Here is a 19,087-nt window from a genome sequence, read left to right on the forward strand (position 1 = left end):
GACGTGAGCTTTCTTTGAAACACCACAGATCAAACCCCTCTGGTTCAAAGCACTCAGCTTCTAATCCTGGCAAAAGTTAATAGGAGACTCCAGGAATATTCAGCTGAGGCAAAAGATGTGCCACTCAATGACATGAAGAGACTAAACCAAATACCAAGCATTTGGTCAGGGAAAAAAAAAATATATATATATATATATATACACACACACACACAGAGCATTCTTGAAGGTGTAGAATTTTTTTTTGTACTCTGTCCCTAAAACCTGCCAAGTAATCCCCCACCTCTCTGCCCAACATAGCAAGCCACTTTAGGCTAAAAGTTAGCAGAAGGATATCTCAGAGAGAAATTTGCTGCTACTTTACTACCCTGAAACAGCTCCCTGGTGGGTCAGAAGAATATCCCTTCTGGCATAGGGAGAAGGAAACAAGAAGGCGCTGCCAGGAGCCGGTGCTGGGGGCAAAAAACCTGCTCTCGCAGCAGCAGCTCCCTACTAGATGAGCTAGGCTATGCTGCCAAACCCCACCCCTTGACCAACTGCAGGCAAGATCTGAGAACAGCCAGGGATTTCCCAGGCCATTTTTAGTAGCAATAAACTGTAAAGGAGAAATAGAGAACTTGCTACCTATCACCAAATCATAACAGTACTATAAATGTGGACTATTTTGCTTTAAAGCACAGCTCACTGAGAAAAATCACATGCCCTTGTGCCACTAGCTTCTTTCAGCTTTTTAAAAGGACTTACGTAAACTCAAAAATTAAGAAGTAACAACAAGAACCTTTTTCTTAAGTTACATAGCTGTATTTCCACTGGAGTATGGCCATGGATCACTTGTCTGACCCTAGCACATACGGCTAGTAATGGAAAGTCCTAAGTATCCTACAGCTCCATGAAATCATTGGTGACCTCCACCCAGGTCCCAGCAGACACAAATTCAAATAAACTTCCCATAAATAGCACAATCTGACAGCCCAAGCAGAAGGGAAAAAAAAAAAAAAGAGCTATCATAGAGCCTGAACTGCCATCTGGCCTTAGAGGTACTTCTTGTAGCTCATGGTAGACGTACCTTGGCAGAACATCATGAAAACACTTATGCTTAAGATGCACATCTTCTGGCAACAGGGAAGAGGCTCATTTCCCAGAGCTGCTGTCACTCTGGCCTCATTTAAGGTGATCTTGAAGAACTAACAGACCCACAGTCTCCCACATGCCTGCCCTAACTCACCCTGTGGCCAGCAAGGCTCTCTCTTTCACCACCAATGAAACAAGGATAATGCTTACCTAGTTCAGACCTATTGTAAGGTGGCTTAGTTAATGCCCTTACATAGTTCTGAACCCAAGTGTTTACCATGCGGTACTCACTAATTACTAACGCAATTAGTACATTAAAGCCACCCAGTTGCAAGGTGCTGCTCCACCTAATTGACCGACCTTGCACCTTGCCTCTCCTTTGTGCCTATGGAGGTGATGGGAGTCAGGGTTACCTTCCTCTTCCAACCGGCCCAATCAAAAAAAAGGCTGTCCTATTTATCTGCCAGTTGGCATTGTTAATCTCCTTGGAGAGAGACGCAATGTACACACACTCTTGCGCTGCAACACAAACACAAGGTGGTAAAAGCTCAGTGGTGCAGCATTCCAGGGAGTTACTGCTCTGGTATGCACGCATGTACAATGGGCACTCTGTGCTGGCCTCCGCCCACAGGCTTTTAACCTCCCTCGATGCTGGTGAAAAAGAACAGGCCTCTCGCAGGGAGCATCTGCCTCAGCAGGATGCGGCCACCACACCCTCAGCCACCGAGGGTGCAGCGAAAGGACCACGGGCTATTGCATAATGAACAAACCCTCCTGGGACCTTATTTCAAAGGGGACATGATAAAGTTCCTGACTCTGTGCCCAAAACTCAAAACACCACTCCCAGCTCAGTGTTTTATGGAGGCCTCATCCAAAGCCAGGCCTGCCCTAAGGGGTCTCAGCACCTCGGGTTGAGCAGAAACCAGCAACAGTTTAATAAAGCCACTGTATTACACCAGCATCAGATGGGTTCATTTGAAAACCAGCTTATAAAATCCTGCTTTAAAACATTGGCCTCCTGTCATGCTGAGAGCCAGCAGATGATGATATCACCAGACCCACAGGTAGCAACAAAGAACCCCGGTGCTCAAATGCTACACCGAATTAACTGGGTCATTGTTTTAGGTATCTCCTTACTCTCCTTCAGGGTTAATAGTTAAATGACTCGGGTGCAGGGACATTATACTCGTCTTTCTTGTTTGGGCAGGCTACAAGCGCTTTGACTAATTAGGAAACCTCACTTCAGGCTCCTGAACAAGTAACCTCCTGGGCGAAGTCCTGACCTCCCCTTTCCTCAGCTTGGGGCAGCTCTGCGGAAGCTGCTCAGCTCTGAGTTTTCAACTGCAGTGGCAATAGCTCTTTGCTAGGGCCTTCCCTAAAAGATATAGGGGTCTAAGCTTCAGAACTGAGGAAAATCAAGCCCCCAGACCTCCCCTGTTGAAGTCACTGGGGAAACTTCAGGCTCTGGTTCAGCTTCAGCCTCCTGGACTTCTCCATCTTCCTCATATCCTGCATCTCCCCAGCTTTGCGCTGGCCTGCAAGGGGAAGGCAATAAACACTTGTCCTCCAGCAGTTCTTCTGCCTTAGCTGGCAAAGCACAGACCTGGAAATCCAACAAGGATGCTGATTTTTTTCCAAGCTTCCTAGCTTTATTTTAAACACCCAAGAGATGGGGGCTGCTGAGTCTTTTGAATGCCTACGCAAACTGCCCTGCCAGGCTCATGAGCATCAATTCCTGTTCAATAAGCAACTGCAGAGGTGCTTCCCCAGCCAAATTAAGCTCCCAGAAGAAAGTGTTACTGCTAGCAGGCTTCCTGCAGTCAAGTTAAATTTGAGGAGGATAATTCACAGGTGAATGACAACAAATTTCACAGACGTTGGCATTAGCTCTTAATTAGGGAGAAATTCATGCTTCCTCTGATAAGTACTGAGAAATAATCAAACGCCTGTGTGCTCAGCCTAGCTGCTCATATGTCTCTTATCAGCACCTCTGGGCACCTCAAACATGCTCCTAGAGGCAAAGGCCTGAAGGAGAAGACCTCCCTTAGGGTCATATTAGATATCTGCCATTAAGGGCTCCAAATACGCTCCTTTCTCCTGCCTCAGGCAACTGCTCACACTTGTAAGTATTTAGATATCAGTGCTGTTAAGTGATTAAACTGAAAATTTGCTAAGGATAAAAACAAAAGTGAGAGCCCACTGTCTGGCTGGAAGTAGAAGGAGGAGAAATCCACCTGTTTGGGATTCTCCATGCAATGAAAGCGGGCATAACACATGGCACGGCTTTTGCCCTGTGCCCAGTAACAATCGTGTTTGTAACAAGCAAACAGAGGTGCAGAGGCACCACTGCTTAGGCAAACACAAGCAAGCCAGGTTCAGCTGCCCAGCCTTTTTGCTGCTGCTCTGTCTGATTTGCTCAAACACATGAGCACCAGCAGAGAGCTCGGAGCAATTTTAGAAGATGTTGCCCAGATCCAAGAGTACACTAATCTCAGGCATGACTGTAGCTACAGAGATTGCTTTTGTTTTAGCTATAGAGTCCAAAATGCCTTAAGAAGAAAATGAAAAATAAAAATAAAAAAAAATAAAAAAATATATCTATTGAACAGGTTAATTTCAAAGGGAAACTGAGGCACAAGCCTGAGAGTATCATACCAAAAGTGAAGTGGAGCCCCACATGTGTCACATTGCCTTTGGGTCTCACATTCTGTCATGCAAAATACAGTTACGACATCCCTAATCCCTGCAAAATATCAGAAATCCTGGAAGCCTCTTTATGCGCCATCTTTTTAAAACCATTCACCACAAAGCACTGGAGACTATACAGCAATATTTAATTATGACATATCACCTTTCACTCCAAAGACTCCTGGGTTGCTTCCTCTATTATATATGCCACCGCTGAAAGGCAGCTGCCTCTGGGGCAGAGGCCAGCGGACAACCCACATTACACCCAAGGGAAAGTTTTGGTCAGAAACCTGCTTTTATGAGAAGTGTCAGTGAAACTTCAGAATCCATCATGGGAGATTAAAAAAAAAAAAACAAAACAAAACAGCCTGGCATGCAGCAAGCTGTGCTGAACTCAGCTAACCCACATTAGGAATACAAAAAGAGCCCCAACTTACTTCATCATTATTGCTTTGCAAAAAATCTAGGAATTTCAAGCGCACTGCTGTGACCACACAGCTTATGGTGCCGGGTCTGCACACTGCCAGATTACCCAGCAGCACAAATTTGATGCATACCAGGCACAGGAACATGATCACACTTTTATTGAATGGACCGGAGTGCACAAGATGGAGGTTAAGTCTCCCTTCGTGCAAATTTAAAAGCAGACCTAGAGGATGGGGACAACTTGTGAGTCATAAAGCCAGCATGGTGCAGGCAGGTGACACAGCCTGATGTGGTACAAAGCCTGCTGGGATAAAATTAAGCCACTGCAATTTTTTATTTTATTTTATTTTATTTTATTTTGACCAGATTTGAACCAGGTAAATGAGTTTATACAGGATCAGTATCATGCAACAGCAGCATGTTTAATCTGCTGCTCAGAGACCTGGGGCTAGATTTATCTCATCTTTGAACCTCAGCCTTAGTTACTTCCTGTGCCCCTGATACTCTGCAAGAGCAACCCAGCTTTGGCAGGGAGCTGGAAAAATGACTGTGGCAGCTATTTTCCATCCACACTATAGATCCACAGAAAACACCCTCTCTCCTGCACCTGACTTATGTCAGTCTGTACAGAAACAAGGCAGAAAGACTTCCCCTTCAAGAAACAAAATAATAATAATAATCTCTTAAAAAATGGTAGATAGTCTGGTGATGTTCAAATCCCAACCAAACATAGCCCTGAGCATCCTGCCCTAGATGACCCTGCACTGAGCAGCATAGTAGACTGGACCATCTCCAAAGGTCCTTCCAACCTCAGCCATTCTGTGTTTTTGTGATGTCTTTATTGCTCTTCATCTCCAACACTGGGCAAATTGGACTCACTACTGTATAACAATTTTAAATACACTGCTAAAACTCCCATCTATATGATAAGCCTGGATATAGATGTGCATAAAACGTATGTGGATATACACCAGTTACTGTACGAGATCCTCAACTCATACGGATAATTGTGTCCAGAATGACCATATGTGAAGGCCTGTAATCCACAGATTATCTACAAAGCCAACTAACTAACTAGGGCATGTGGTTCATTAATGGGGTGAGCTGATGCAGAGGGGGTTACACAGAAGAAAGGTGGCTGCTCTCCATGAGGTCCCCTGCCCTCCGCTGCTCTCCATGGCATCCGCTGCTCTTGCTCCAGTCCTTCCACCTCTGCCTCCGATTTCTCCTTGGTTACGTGAGGATTACTTCTGAAAGGGTGCAAGCTATCTCAGGTGTGGTCTATCCACATGAAAATAAGGTGCAAAGATTAATGACAGCTACCAGAACAAAAGCAGAAATGTAATCTTCACTTGTTTCCTTTCGATCACCCTGAGTCCAAGTGCTACCAGCCCTCTGCACCTCCACCAGCAACACCGAGTGAAACTGACTGATGGCTCTGTCTCAATGTGTCCAAACCCAGCAAAGGGAGCCAGGAAAAGCCACACTGGAGGGGAAAAGACAAGATAATCTGAAGATTTCTCACAGCCAGACGAGGCTGTGAGCATCCCTCCCCAAGATAAAGAGACAGAAATAAATGAGAGCCCAAAGCATATCCATAATTACGGAGGCATGTAAGTGTGCACATTACACATGTGTGTATCTGTCTTCTCAACATAGAGACATTAAGAGTAGATTATGGAATCATATTTGACTCCATAATTAGGTTAGAGAGCCCATAATTAGATCAGATAGTCACCTTTCTATGTAAGTAACTAACTATCATGCCGCACTGAAGGGAGGGCCAACTGAATGATTAAACAACTGACACGGCCATAAATCATGAGGCCCATAAAAGCAATACTGCCCAAGGTACAGCTGTGGCAACAGCCAGCCTAGCAAAGCACCCATCTGCGGTAGGAGGAGAGATGCCCATCATGTTGCCCAAGGACTTTTACAAGCTCCTGCCTGAGAACCGTGCCAAGGTTTTATAAATCCACTCACTCACAACCTAGAGCTACATCTGGGTGTGAGGGAAGGGAGTGTGGCCACCAGACCTGTAAACATCTCCTGCTGCTCACTGCTGGTCCCTGAAAGACAAACCTCGTCCCACTTGTGCTCTCCGAGGCCAATGTTGCTGCAAAGCTGGGCTCCATTCACCGGATTCACACCTCTGAATCAAGGGATAGTGATGTCAGAGAGCGTCATAAAAATGACAAAAAAAAACATCACCCTTGCATTGTTACCCATCATCCTTGTGCAGATTAGGCCTCCGGGACACTAAAAAGCAGAGTGAGATGCCAACTGTGCTCCAGTTCATTATAACACTAAGAGCCGAGCCAGGAGATTTGCCTACGTGGGGTCAGCGCCAGGTTGCTGAGCCTCCAGACTATGCATCGTCACTCTCAGCATGATGTGTATCCCAAGGTAGCTCCCGAGATTAACCAGCAGAATATCCTGAGCACTCTGCTGGGTGCAGCAGTGCGTGCTGCTATGAGGACAAAGCTTATTCCAGCAACAAGAGCCATAAAACTTGTTGGGAAAAAGAGGCAACATGCATGAGAAGGGGACTTCAAGTGCTATCTCCATTCTACCCAGCTCTTGCCAAGTGCACCATCCTGGAGGTACTGGAAGCCACTCCAAGCTACAAATGGAAAGTTTTATGGGTATTTAGGGAAAGGATATTGGCACGGAGACCAGCCACAGAAAGCAAAGCTCTGTACAATTCCATCATCTGTGTTACCAAACTTTCCTAGATTGCCTCTGCTCTTGGAAAGCTGCCATCAGACACAGTAGCCTCCTTCTAACACCGTCGTGGTAGGGCAGTAATCTCTCCTTCTCCCTCTGATCAAACATTTCCATCTGCTCTCTGAAATGTGTTGAAAATGATTCCTCTATATAAGTCATTAACAAAAGCTTTGTTTTTATTTACTGCCACTACCACGGGACTCCTTCCTCTTCTGTTTTTTCCCCTCCTCCATTATTTCATGTTTGCTTGCACAAGTGCCAAATACACCAGCTTTCCCTCCCTTCAGGAAAAACAAAGAAATAAATAAAATAAAACAACACATCTGATAGGGGATGCACCAGATCTTGGCTCAGCATCCATCCCTCAGAGCTGTAAGTGATGGCACAAGGAGGACCAAAAAGGCTTTGGTCCAGGATCTATCCTGTGCCCAGTCTAGAGGATGTACAAACAACACATCCCACGTTACCCAATTCTGCATGCTTCTGATGAGGCGAGGAATAAGGAAGGTTGGATTTTGTCCATGGACGCTTGCACTGTGGGTTTCTGTGATAAGTAAGCCGCGGTATCTTGCTTGGTACTGTAAAATGTACCAAGAATCCCCAGCATCAAGAAGTGACTGTGGGAAAACGGAGCACATAAAGGGCATGCAAGAGGAAGAGCAATAATTTGGGGTATTTAGAGGAGGGCACTGAGACTGCTTCCTTTCCTTGCAGAACATATCAGTCCTTTGGCTTTGAGGGAGGAGAGGATGTCTGGGCCAGGGAAACAAGAAAGTCCCTTAGAGCCTTGTGGACTGCAGGAAGCAAACGCAGAGCAGGACACAGGTGGACATGGCTGGATGTGCACAAGGCAAAGGGCAGCCCACAGTGCCCGGACAGAGGAGTCAAGAGGTGTAAACATTAGACGGGAGCGTGCCGGTGGAAGACCCGAGGACAGGAATAAAGGCAAGACAGCCGGCAGCTGCTGTGGGCAGAGGAAAGGAGTAGCCTCTATTGAGGCTGAAGAGGAAAGTTACAGAAGTACTGGGACAAGTTGAGTCAGAGGGGAGATAAGAGCCTGCTGAGTACCTGCACGCCCCAAAGGCCTCTCCAGCTGAGCTACTTCATTGTGCTCTTCCAGAGGCATTGCACACGTCTGGGGAAAGGCATTGTACACATCTGGGTCCAGCTCCGTCCAAGGAGGCAAACAGGCAGGAAGCTTTCGAATCCCCCTCTGAGCAGGGCCAGGACTTAGGGTCGTTACTCCCTTGTAACCCCACAGACTTCAGGAGAATATTAAGGGTCAGGATGGGGGCAGAATTTGGGGGTCAGCTCAGTCCTAGGTGCCCACGAATGACCTACAGGTCCCCATGCTCCCAGTCCAAGTCCTTCGCTTAGGACTCTCGGGGCCTGAAGGTCCCTACCACTGCATTCTGCAGAGGCAGAGGGTGCCTGGAGACAGATGCATGTTTGCATAGAGTCCTAGTCCCCACCTCAGGCTATACTGCAGCTAATTGTTATTGTGATATTACATTCTCTTTTGTTAGAGGTTTTTCTTTAGGCCCTGGAAGGTCTGAGCGAGGCCTTAACAACATATTCTGGCCTGAAAGCCAAGCGTGAAAATTAGCATGTTTTAAGAGCAGATGTGTCTTCAACTCTGATAAAAGGATGGAGGAGCAGGATCAGTGTTTCTGTGACTACCTCAGTGACACAAAATTGGGATCTAATGTAAGTCAGCACCTATAGCAAGTGACATTTATGGCACTTACTCAGCAGGATTTGGAAGGAAGGTGCCTCACCATTAAAGCCAACAGACTAAAAGATCTTGGTTGACTTTAGGATGTCCACAATGACACTTTTAAATTGTCATAGCTTTAGAAGCCATGACCTTCATTTTTTTTTGTTACCTTCACATGCTAAAAGAAGACGGGCCTTCTACAAGCCCTATGTTTATGTCCATTTATCGGCTCAAAGTCCAGCAGGTTAGAATGTTGCCCTGTTTAAAAGCGTATGGTTAGAATAATTTAAAAGAGAAAAGTGTTTGCCCTTCTTCCCCCACTCTCACTTTTTCTGAATAAATTGGAAAAAAAGAAAAAAATGGAACAACTGACAGCTGGAGGGAATTTATTCAACCTTTCAGTAAGAAAATTGCCGTCAAGCAAAGAAAAAGCATGACATTTTGCAGCCCATTAGGTGAAGGTTTATGAAAGTTACAAGGGTGTGAATATATGGGTTAATATTTTAAACTGTTTTGCAACCTTAGGAATAATGGGCATGTATAACATTTTGCCCAGATGCCTGTTACAATACTTTGCATGTATACAATCCTGATCAAACACTTACTAAACTCCCCTAGTTAAGCTCCACGTCTCTGATCCCTTCTGAAAAAGAACTGAAGAATTCAGCAGAGAATTATTTCCCTGTAAAAAATTCTATTGAATCCACACTATAGAGCTCCATATTAAGGTTTTAGAGGAAAAAAAAAAAAAAAAAAGGAAAAGAAAAAAGAAAAAAAAATACTACAGGAAGGATTTCCTTGTCTAGCAAAGTAATAGAATTTCAGAGGAGTTTCAGTGGAAACCCCACTGCATTCTCGAAAGCCAAAAATTTAGCAAGACTTGAGGAGAGGTGGGTATGGATAACAGCATCCCTCCAGAACACGCTGGGTCTGGAAACACACAGGGAAGTTAGGCCACTGTCCAAGTCTTAAAAATCACATCAGTAGGATACTCAGGATATGTGGATTTATATGGAGGAAAGACATGCCTGTAACGCCTTGCAGCTTGACCTCTGGTTTAAGTATCATCATTTTCACCCTTCCATCTTAAAACCAACTTCCCCATCTGCTAAAATACTGGGACAGGAACAGAATGATTCATTGTATACATATGTATCTCTCAGTTTTAAAGGTTAAGGCTAACAAAAATTTCAAAGTAACATAAAACCTCAGGCTTCCGATCTTTAACCCATCTCTAATTTTGAGGTATTCAAGTGAGTCCTGGGTTACCCCATGCCTGCCTACCACACATTCTTATGAACAGCTTTCCCAAGCACTATTACAGGAGATACTGTACTAGAGGAGAGGAAACTTCTCATCCACTGCCACATTCATATGGTCCTTAACTGCCCAGGACTGCACATCAACGGGAGCAGCATCCCACTACTTTGGAGAAAGGGAGAGGCTGACTAAGGGTCTCCCCAGCCACAGCGTTCAGCCTCAACCCCAGCACCCATCTCTAACACGCATTTCCATCCCAGTATCAGAGGATGCAGAGCAGAACACTGGCCCACCCTGTGCTCCTGTATTCACTGGGGCAGGTCAGGGCCTCCCCACCACCTTTTGACCTCAGGTTTGTACAGAAATTGGTCACCTCCTGCATGGCTTTTCCACACACGAGCTTGCTTTCAAAAAAAGTACATCACACTCATGAGCCCTGCATGGGGAAGACAACTCAGGCTCATCCTCACTACTTGCACAATCCCTTGTTTCCTCACAAGACTCCTGTTCTGGATGCACATGTATAAGAGCCCCACCACTGTCATCACTCTTAAACAAGAGTATCTGGTCTGTGAGCAGCACCAGTGACTGAGTACTTCTCTGGTGTCTTCCTGTTCTGCCACCTGTGCTTCAGCCCCATCACTTTCCCCTTCATATCTCAAGTCAACAGGGTCATTGTCACACACCGACAACAGCACACAGGTTCAGAGGACAGGCAACTGGTCAAAGATCACGGAGATACAGAGGTCTGGGGCCTTGCAAAGTTACCCAGCTGGGAACTTTGGGAAGTAAATGAGAGACAGAAAGATCAAAACCAAGCCTGGATCAAGTCCTTTCCATCTCTGTGGTATCTGAGGTCCAGTGTTTTAATTTGGCTTTTTGTAGAGAGTTGACTAATCCGAGAACTCTTTGAAATGCTCAATTTCATAAAAGACAACAAAAGCTTAAATGAAATAATGTCAGAAGATTGCTTTTCATATCCAGCTGCCCCACAGCTTACAGTAAAAGCTCATCATTGTGTTTGGACAATCTGTGCTGCAAAGTAAATCCATCTCCAAAAGGGAAAAATAGCCCTGAACTCTGCTCACTCTCAAGAGCTGATAAACAGAAATCACCACCCCCTACTTCCTTCACACATTTCTCCAGCTCTGAAGGACAAGACCTCAAATTCTCCGACTGCTTTTATTCAGTTTAAGGAATGATGTAGCCTTCCTTTTTCAGCCCCAACCGTGAATCCCCCAAGCCTTGCTCTCCCTACCAGTTAAACAGGACCACCAAATCCAGGCAGCTGTTGGGGAGCTGTGCTTGTTCACAACACCTGATAGCTGAGCAGGTCTGAAGGCACAATGAACTTCTGAAGCCACACCAAGTGAAGCTTTTACATGGGAGAAGGAAAAAGAAGCCATCTCTAAGGGTTTGAGAGCATCTCAAAAGCAATTGTGCTAACAACTCACACTTTCAATGTGATTTCCTATAAGAAGGCAAAGCAATTCCAACCTTGAAAGTTTGGAAATCATTTTCAGATCTGACAGTCACCCCAGGCTAAAACCTGGAGTTGAGGGGTTTTAAAGCCCATCTTTAATCAAGATGACAATTTCCTAAAAGGATGAGTCATTTTATTTCCTCAACAATAATAATGAGAAAGGAAACTTTTTTTTTTTTTTTTCTTCAAGTTGGAAGGAGAGAAAGTAACAAAAGCAGAACCTATAATAGCAGCAAAACCAGTCCCAGTAGAAACCACAAGCCCTGCAGCAAAACATTGGGAACGTTCTCTGATGAAGTTCTCCCACAGACTCCTGCCTTTCTTGCTAGGCTTTGGACTAGCTCTAAACCTTGGATCGCCGATGCCCTAAAATCACCTGGATTTCCCAGTAACAAGTCAGCTTAGGCTAGGTTTTGCGGTGGGTCTCATCTGACCACCCATTACTTCTCCGTGCACAACCTTGCGACACTTCTCCCCTTGTCAAACGCTGTTTAATTAATGTTACTGTAGGCAAAAATAACAGGCTGAACTTTCTGAACATGGCTTAAATCCTATTGAATTGGCCCTGCTGCAGGCTGTGCATCACGGAGGACATTTTGGCAGGTACTAATGCTGCTTTTCAACATCGTTGCAGACCCGCAGATCACAGATACTCCAGAGATGGGTAGTTAAGGGGCAGCAAGAAGGACGCCTGGGCATATGGTTAAACAAATCAGTCATCAATTCACTGGGAGAGCTTTCATTTCCAGCACAGCAATCTGTTGGATCCCAGAACTGTTTTTACGTGGTTCATTAGACAATAGCCTTTCTTGCTACTAGTTGGGTCAAGAGTCAAAATTGCTGTGTAATTGCAAGTCTCCAAGCACAAGGCAAGAGTTTTTCAGTCCTGGAGGGTGTTGTCCAAAGGGGAAAGAAAACAGAAGGGAAAGATTATGTGTGAGCAATTGAGCCCTACTGAGAGGGCAAAAAAAGTCACTGAAACTGGGATTAGCCAAATCTTGTAATGGAAAACAAGAGTCCTGTTGGTAAACTGGCACTTACACCTAAGAGACATGTGTGCTGGGGAAAGGAGCTCAAAGGATGGGTTCAAAACAGACTAGAAGAGGAGATTAAGCAGCATCTGAAGCCAAAAAATGATGGTCAGACTTTTTCAAGCATTTAACTTCTTGAGTTAATTAAGCATGTGGCCCTAGCAGTTATTAAAGAAGAACAGTTCTCAACTTAATCAAAGTACATTATTGGAAATGATACTGAGAAACCTCAGTAGAGAAACCCAGCAAGTATCAAGTCAAGCTAAATAGCTCAGTTATGATTATTATTAATAATAAATCATGGCCACTGTTTCTTTTGTTTGCCAACAACTAGCATAGTTTATGGCTCTGCACAAACCTAACACACCATTTTATTGCATTTCAGAGAGTGCATCCTCCTAAAATGATAATGTGTTAATAATCTATGCTGGGCTTTTTGGCAGGAACCAAAGAGCTCAAACAACTTGAAATAACATCAGCAAAAAATTATTTATTCCCCATCCCTAGTTGCAGAGAAAACAGAGGTTTTCTTGGCTCAGTTACTTCTCAATAGATTTCTGGTTTCAATTAAAACTTTCAGTCTGAGAAGTTAAAAAAAAAAAAAAAAAAAAAAAAAAAAAAGCCAAAGCCAATAAGAGATGGAAGAGAAGTCTCCATTCACTGTGTGTTTGTGCTCCCCCCGCGCCCCCCCCCCCCCCCCCCCCCGGCTTTTACATAACCCTTCTGAGCTAAGAGCAGAGGCTAGGAGCACAACTACATTGTTTGGAGGGTTTTTCTCCTTTCAGCTAAAAAGCAAATGGCCAAAAAAGAATTAAAAAAAAAAAATCATGGGTGTCTCCCTTCACGCAGAAGGCCGGTGTGTGGGTTTGCAGCCTGAGATGATTTCCCCCCTTTGCTTCTGCAGGTTTGGGGCAATGCTCCCTGATCGTCCTGGCCTGGGGCAGGCGGGTTGGGGGCTGCAGCCGCTCGGGGCTGTGGCCCCAAAAGCCCTGTCCCCACAGAGGGCCGCTGTCGCCGCCAAGGGGTTGTGATACGCTCCCTGGCAGCGGAGGGCTGGCAGCTCAGTGCCTCACACACCTGACAGACATTTCAGGCGGAGCCCCCACAGGCCCCCCAACACCTCGGCCTGGGGTGGGGGCACCCCATTGTGGTGTCACCCCCCCGGGGACCCAGAGGGGCCGGGGGACCCTGTCTGACCCCAGCCCCAGGGCCGCTGCTGGCTGCGAGGTGCCCTTGGAGCATCAGGCGTCGGGCCCATGATTATCAGCGGTGTTTATTGGAAGCGGAAACGAATCGGAAATCCTTCTCTCAGTGGCCTTTGTAGGGGCAGGGATACGCGCAGGCAGCGGCAGGCTGCGCTGAACACAGCGGGGTGGACGGTGCCGGAGTGCTGCACAGACACACGGACACTCATACACACTCACTGAATCCCACACTGGCACACTCACTCACTCACCACTCACGGAACAGGATGGGAGGTGGCCACTGCCTCGCCTCAGGGACCTGATCTCCCCCTGCCTGTGGCATGGGGGGAGTGTAAGATGGGGTGTGAGTGAGTGTGTAAGTGTGGGTGTCTGTGAGGGTGTGTGAGTTTGTGTGTATGTGAGGGGAGGGGTATGTGTGAGGATGTGATAGCGTGTGTGTGCATGTGGGTGTGCATACGTGTGTGTGTGAGTGCCTGTGTGTGAGGGTAGGTGTGAGGGTGTGTGTGTGTGAGTGTGCACGTGAGTGTGTGTGTGTGCATGTGATTGTGCATGTGGGTGTGTGCATGTGTGCAAGTGGGTGTGAGTGTGTGTACACGAGTGTGTGTGAGCAACCATGTATGTGTGTGCTGAGTGTGTATATGTATGCACAAGTATGAGTGCATATTTCTGAGTGTGTGTGCATGTGTCTGAGTGTGTGCATGTGAGCATGTGTGCAGGTGTGTGTGTACATGAGTGTATGTGTGAGTGTATGTGTGTGTGCATGTATGTGCATGTGTGTCTGTGTCTGTGTATGCATGTACGTGTGAGTGTGCATGCATGTGTGTGAAAGAGTGTCAGAGTGCGTGTGTGTGTGTGTCTATGTGTGTTGTGTGTGTGCCCGGGGCTGAGCAGGGAGCCTTGCACCAGGGCTGGGGCTGACAACAGCTACCCTCAGCTGCAGCCTGGGTTGTGCCCCCTTGGCACACACACACCCACACATGCACAAACATACACACAGACATACTCTCACACACCCACATGTATGCACACTTACAAACACACACACACATACATACACAGACACACACTCATGCACACACATGCATTGACACACTCACACTTGCGCACACATTTGCACACACACACGTATTCACACACTGCCACACACACTCACACACACATATTCACGTTTGCACACTCACTCACAGTTTGCACACTCGCAGTCACACACAGCCACACACTCTCAGACACACTCAAACACACACACTCACACGTACCCATATGCACACACACACTCGTATACACTCACATACATACGTGCGTACACACACACATACACTCACACACACACTCACACACACACTTACACTCACACTCACTCTCCCCCCCCAGCTCACTGGGTGCCAGCGGCGGCCCCGTGGCAGCGCGCAGGGACTAATTACCCCCAATTAACAACGCGCCTCGCTCCGGCACCAAGCAGGGAGGGTCGGGAGGGGGGGGTCCCACACCTCTAAACCCCCCACACACCCCCAGCTCCCCCCAAGCCCCCCCCCGTGCCCGCTCTCGCTGCGTCCTTCCCAATGTCAGAGGGGCAGCGGCGCCCCCTCAGCGGGCAGCGCCGAGCACGGGGGGGTGCACGCCCACCCTCACGCCCACCCGCTCACACTCACACGCACACTCACGCACGGATCCCGAAAAGGTTACAGGGTTGCTCTCTAGCTCCACTTAACCTGCAATTTACGAAGCCGGGGGAGGGGGGGGGCTCTCCCACCCTGCTTTCCCCACACCGAGCTGCCACCTCCCCGCGGCCCCGCTGGGGGAACACATACAGGCTAGCAAATTTGGGGGGGCGGGGGGGGCAAAAGGTGGGGGACACATTATCCAACTCCTAAAAAAATTGCAACCCCTTCCCAGCAGCACGCTCGTAACATCCCAGCCCCCCAAAACGCGCCCATGCACCCCCCCGGCAGCCACAAAGCATGGGGAGGGAAGGGGTCGGGGGGAGAGGGCTCGCATGCATCGCAGGGCAGAGAAAGCCCCCCCAGTCCCCCCATAAATAAAGCCCTTTCCGCGCCATTGCAAAGTCACAACACGAAAAAAAAAGGGAGACGGCATTAACTTTTGCATGCAGAGGGGAAAAAGACAGGGGGGGTAAAAGGAGCGGGGGGGTAAGAAGCGAGGGGCTGAGACCCTCCCGCAATCCGGATCAGCAAAACAGACCTTTCCTCGATGCCTCCCGGTTTTTGTCGCTTTTTTTTTTTTTTTTTTTTTTTTTTTTTTTTTTTTTTTACTAACCCATATCCCTCCAAAAAACGGCAGCGGGGGCTTCTTAGCAGCTTCCTCTTCTTCTTCTTTCTTCCTCCTCCTCCTCCTCCTCCCTCGGCTTTCCCCCCTTCTTGTCTCTTCTCTTTTAGATCCCGGTTTCGAGCCCTCGCCACAGCCCCCAAAGGTGCTTTTGCTTGTGTTGCGGCAAACCCATGGCGGTGTTCATCTGTCAGATTAGGGGAGCGCACGGCCGCGCAGCACACGCAGAGCGCAGAGGGAGGAGGGCGGGGGGAGGAGGGAAGGCACCCGGGGAGAGGGAGATGGACGGACAGCCAGCCGGCTGGAGAGCTCGCTAGATAAATGATAGATAGATAAATACAGCGAGGGAGAGCGAGAAAGGGGGGAAAATGGCGTCTTGGAAGCCGGAATCCCGGAGTAAATCAAATTAACACGCAACACCCAGAGAGCAGTCCCGGCTAATTTTAGCAGGATCCAAAATAAAATGGAAAGGAAAAGGGGGGGTGGGAAGGAGGAGAAGGAGGAGGGGGGAGAAAGAAAGGAGGAGGGGGGGAAGGAGGCAAAAAAAAAAAGGGGGAGAGCAAAAATAAAAATAAAAAATCAATGCACTGGATAAAATCCTGGGTTTGAAATCGATGGAGCTTCTCTCTGGCTCTCTCGCTTTTCCTTTTCTTTTCTTTTTTTTTTTTTTTTTTGAGTGGTGGCCCTTTTTTTTTTTTTTTTTTTCTGCCTGTTTGTTGTTGCCGGCTGTTTGGGGGCCTTTTGCAGGGGGGCGCGGGGAGGGGAAGCGTTTTCGCTTTTGCTTTTTTTCCCGGCGAGGAGTTGAAAAAAAAAAAAAAAAAAAAAAAAGAGGAAAAAAAAAACGAGAAAAAGGCTTTTTTTTTTCTTTTTTTTTTTTCTTTTTTTTTGGCTGCGAGGAAGCTGTTCCCTTTATTCCTGCTGTGTTCTCCGGAGCGGGCCCGGGTGCTGGTGCCGGAGGAGCTCCGGCGGGCTGCGGGGCTGCGGCCGCCCGCTCCCCCCGTCGCGCCGCCCTGCACCGCCCCGCACCGCCCCGCGCCGGACCGGGGGAGGGCAAAGGGGGGGCGGGGGGACCCCCCCCCCCCCCCCCCCCCCCCCAACACCCCGGATCTTTAACGGCCGACGGGTCGGTGCTCGCACACCCGACCCCCCTCCCGGCTCGGCAAGGGGTTGTTTTTGGGGCCCGCTTTTTGCTCTCCGATGATTTTTTTTTATTTTATTTTTTCCCTTTCTCTGTCTTGTATTTTGTCTTTGGGTCTGGGTTCCCTGCTCCCTCCCTTCTTCTCCCTCCCTTCTTCTCCCTCCCAGCGAGGGGCGGTGATTTGTTTAAGCAGATCTGGGGGCTGCTGGCTCCGGCCCTCTCTTTCCCCGGTTTCTGTCGCTCCCGGAGTCCTGCAGCACTGCCGGGGGTAGGTTGGGGGGGTGGGGGGGGCGGAATAAATGGTAATGATCAAGCACACACACGCGCACACACACGCTCACACTCCGTGTGGCTGCAATGCTCAGCCCTGGGTTAATGTACTCAACAGTGCCACTACCTGACACAACAGCAGCACTGATGTGGGCAGGGGAGAAAAGGCAGAGAAGGTGAGAGACTGGGCTCAGAGCTGCTCAGACCACCCCAAAGTCTCCCCTCCCACTCCCCCCTGCACATACCCTTGTCACACCGCAACCCTTGCGGGCTCGTGCCCTGGGCAGGAGGATTTTAGGGTGCGGTGACCGCTGCTCAGACCTGATGTGGGGCTGGAGGGGCAAGCGAAGACCTCGACAGCTTTGTGGAGGTGAGAATGAAACCTCCCCCTGTATTAATTGGTAGTAGTGCCCAAAATACAGCGCAAAATCTGCCCTGGGCCAGGGGATGTGAGGGCAGGAGCCGTGCAAAATCCAAACCCTTGTGTTTTTCCTTTCCCTGCCTTGCTCTTCCAGCAGTCTTGATGCCATTGCTGTTTGGGCTGCCAGCTTGGCAAACCCTTACTCACAGGTGTAAATTGTTGGCTTGCCCGAGTAATCATGAGGGTGGCGAGGAGGAACCCCAAAAAAGGAAGAGTTGTGGGATGGAGCCGTGCAAGTGTACTTACAGGTGAAGGTCGCATCGGAAGGACCCTGCCTGGGTCCCTCTGCACGTTTGATCCCTGGCAGCAATGGTGCCATTGCCTCCCGTTGCTATCCCATCCCCAGAGCGTTTCAGGAGGCTCAGAGCACACAGAGTTTCTCCCCTCTGCTCTGGTACAAACGGTAACTACAGGCTGTCATCCGAGTGACCTGAATTCAGGGCCAGCTGATGCAAGGACTACCCGGGTTGACCCTCACGAGCCACAAGGGCAAATTCATATGCCATAGCCCCTTAAATGTGCAACAATGGATGTGTCCTTCTATACTACAGGTCCCAGTGTAGATCCAGCTGGGTGGGAGGGCTCTGTATGGCCTAGGAGATGCAAGAATATCCCTCACCACCCCTCAGGAGACTCAACTAAATGGGCAAGTATGTGTCCTTAGCCCCACTGTGCTTTCTGGGAAAATGCTTTCTGGAAAAATCTCCTAGATGAAAATCACCCTGAGCCATTTTTCCCTTTAGATCTCTCCAGATGACTCACCTCTGCTATGCTGCCTGCAAATCTTAAACTGATGAGGTTGGGTAGAGGCAACAGGCCGTGTCCGTCCTTCTTCTCCTGTGGTCCTGTCCTCCCGCTTCTCTCCACCAACAGCAGAACACAAATAAACAAATCAATAAAATACACAAAAAAACTACGACCAACAGATCAGCCCCACCTGCATCCCAAACAAATACGCAACCCAAAAACTTTTGAATCGGAAATGTCACACTGAAAATGTTGACATTTCTGATTGAAGCCAAACAAGAATTGTCATTTCAAATCAGCACTTTGACATGGAGTGGAGGCTTGTTTGTTTAAATCAAATCACCCAACTGGAGCTATGTTTTGTCATTTTCTATCCGAACACAATGAAGAGAAATAGTTTCAACATTTCTTGGCAGAGCTGAGAGTGACATTTTCCTGGGAATAATTTTAGTTTTGAAAAATTTTGGCAAGTAAATCTTCTGCACTGAAGACCTGCATTGACCATCATCTTCCTCCTTGGAATAAGCCTACCTACAAAATTAGGAAATAATTGGTTTGATTGAATTAACACAGAAAATCAAACTCTGGACCAAAATACTCCAACAAGAAAAAGAACAACA

General features: G+C 47.7%; 1 protein-coding gene across 6 annotated transcripts in view; it reads right to left on the reverse strand.

The window, feature by feature from the left end:
• SETBP1 (SET binding protein 1) overlaps positions 1 to 16,632 on the reverse strand; it is a 257,775-nt gene extending 241,143 nt beyond the window's left edge. The window contains exons 1-3 of one of the 6 annotated variants that reach the window (XM_040540141.1): positions 6,222 to 7,329; positions 2,501 to 2,606; positions 1,432 to 1,590 (exon numbers count right to left, since the gene is read on the reverse strand). The gene's annotated coding sequence lies outside the window, so the exon portion shown is untranslated. Of the gene's footprint in view, positions 1 to 1,431; positions 1,591 to 2,500; positions 2,607 to 2,771; positions 2,939 to 6,221; positions 7,330 to 15,882 lie in introns of those variants that run through there. The other 5 variants (XM_040540140.1, XM_040540139.1, XM_040540143.1 and 2 more) reach the window with 5 other exon arrangements.
• Positions 16,633 to 19,087: the final 2,455 nt, after the last annotated feature.

This window comes from Cygnus olor, chromosome Z (genome assembly GCF_009769625.2).
Source record: "Cygnus olor isolate bCygOlo1 chromosome Z, bCygOlo1.pri.v2, whole genome shotgun sequence".
NCBI lineage: Eukaryota > Metazoa > Chordata > Aves > Anseriformes > Anatidae > Cygnus > Cygnus olor.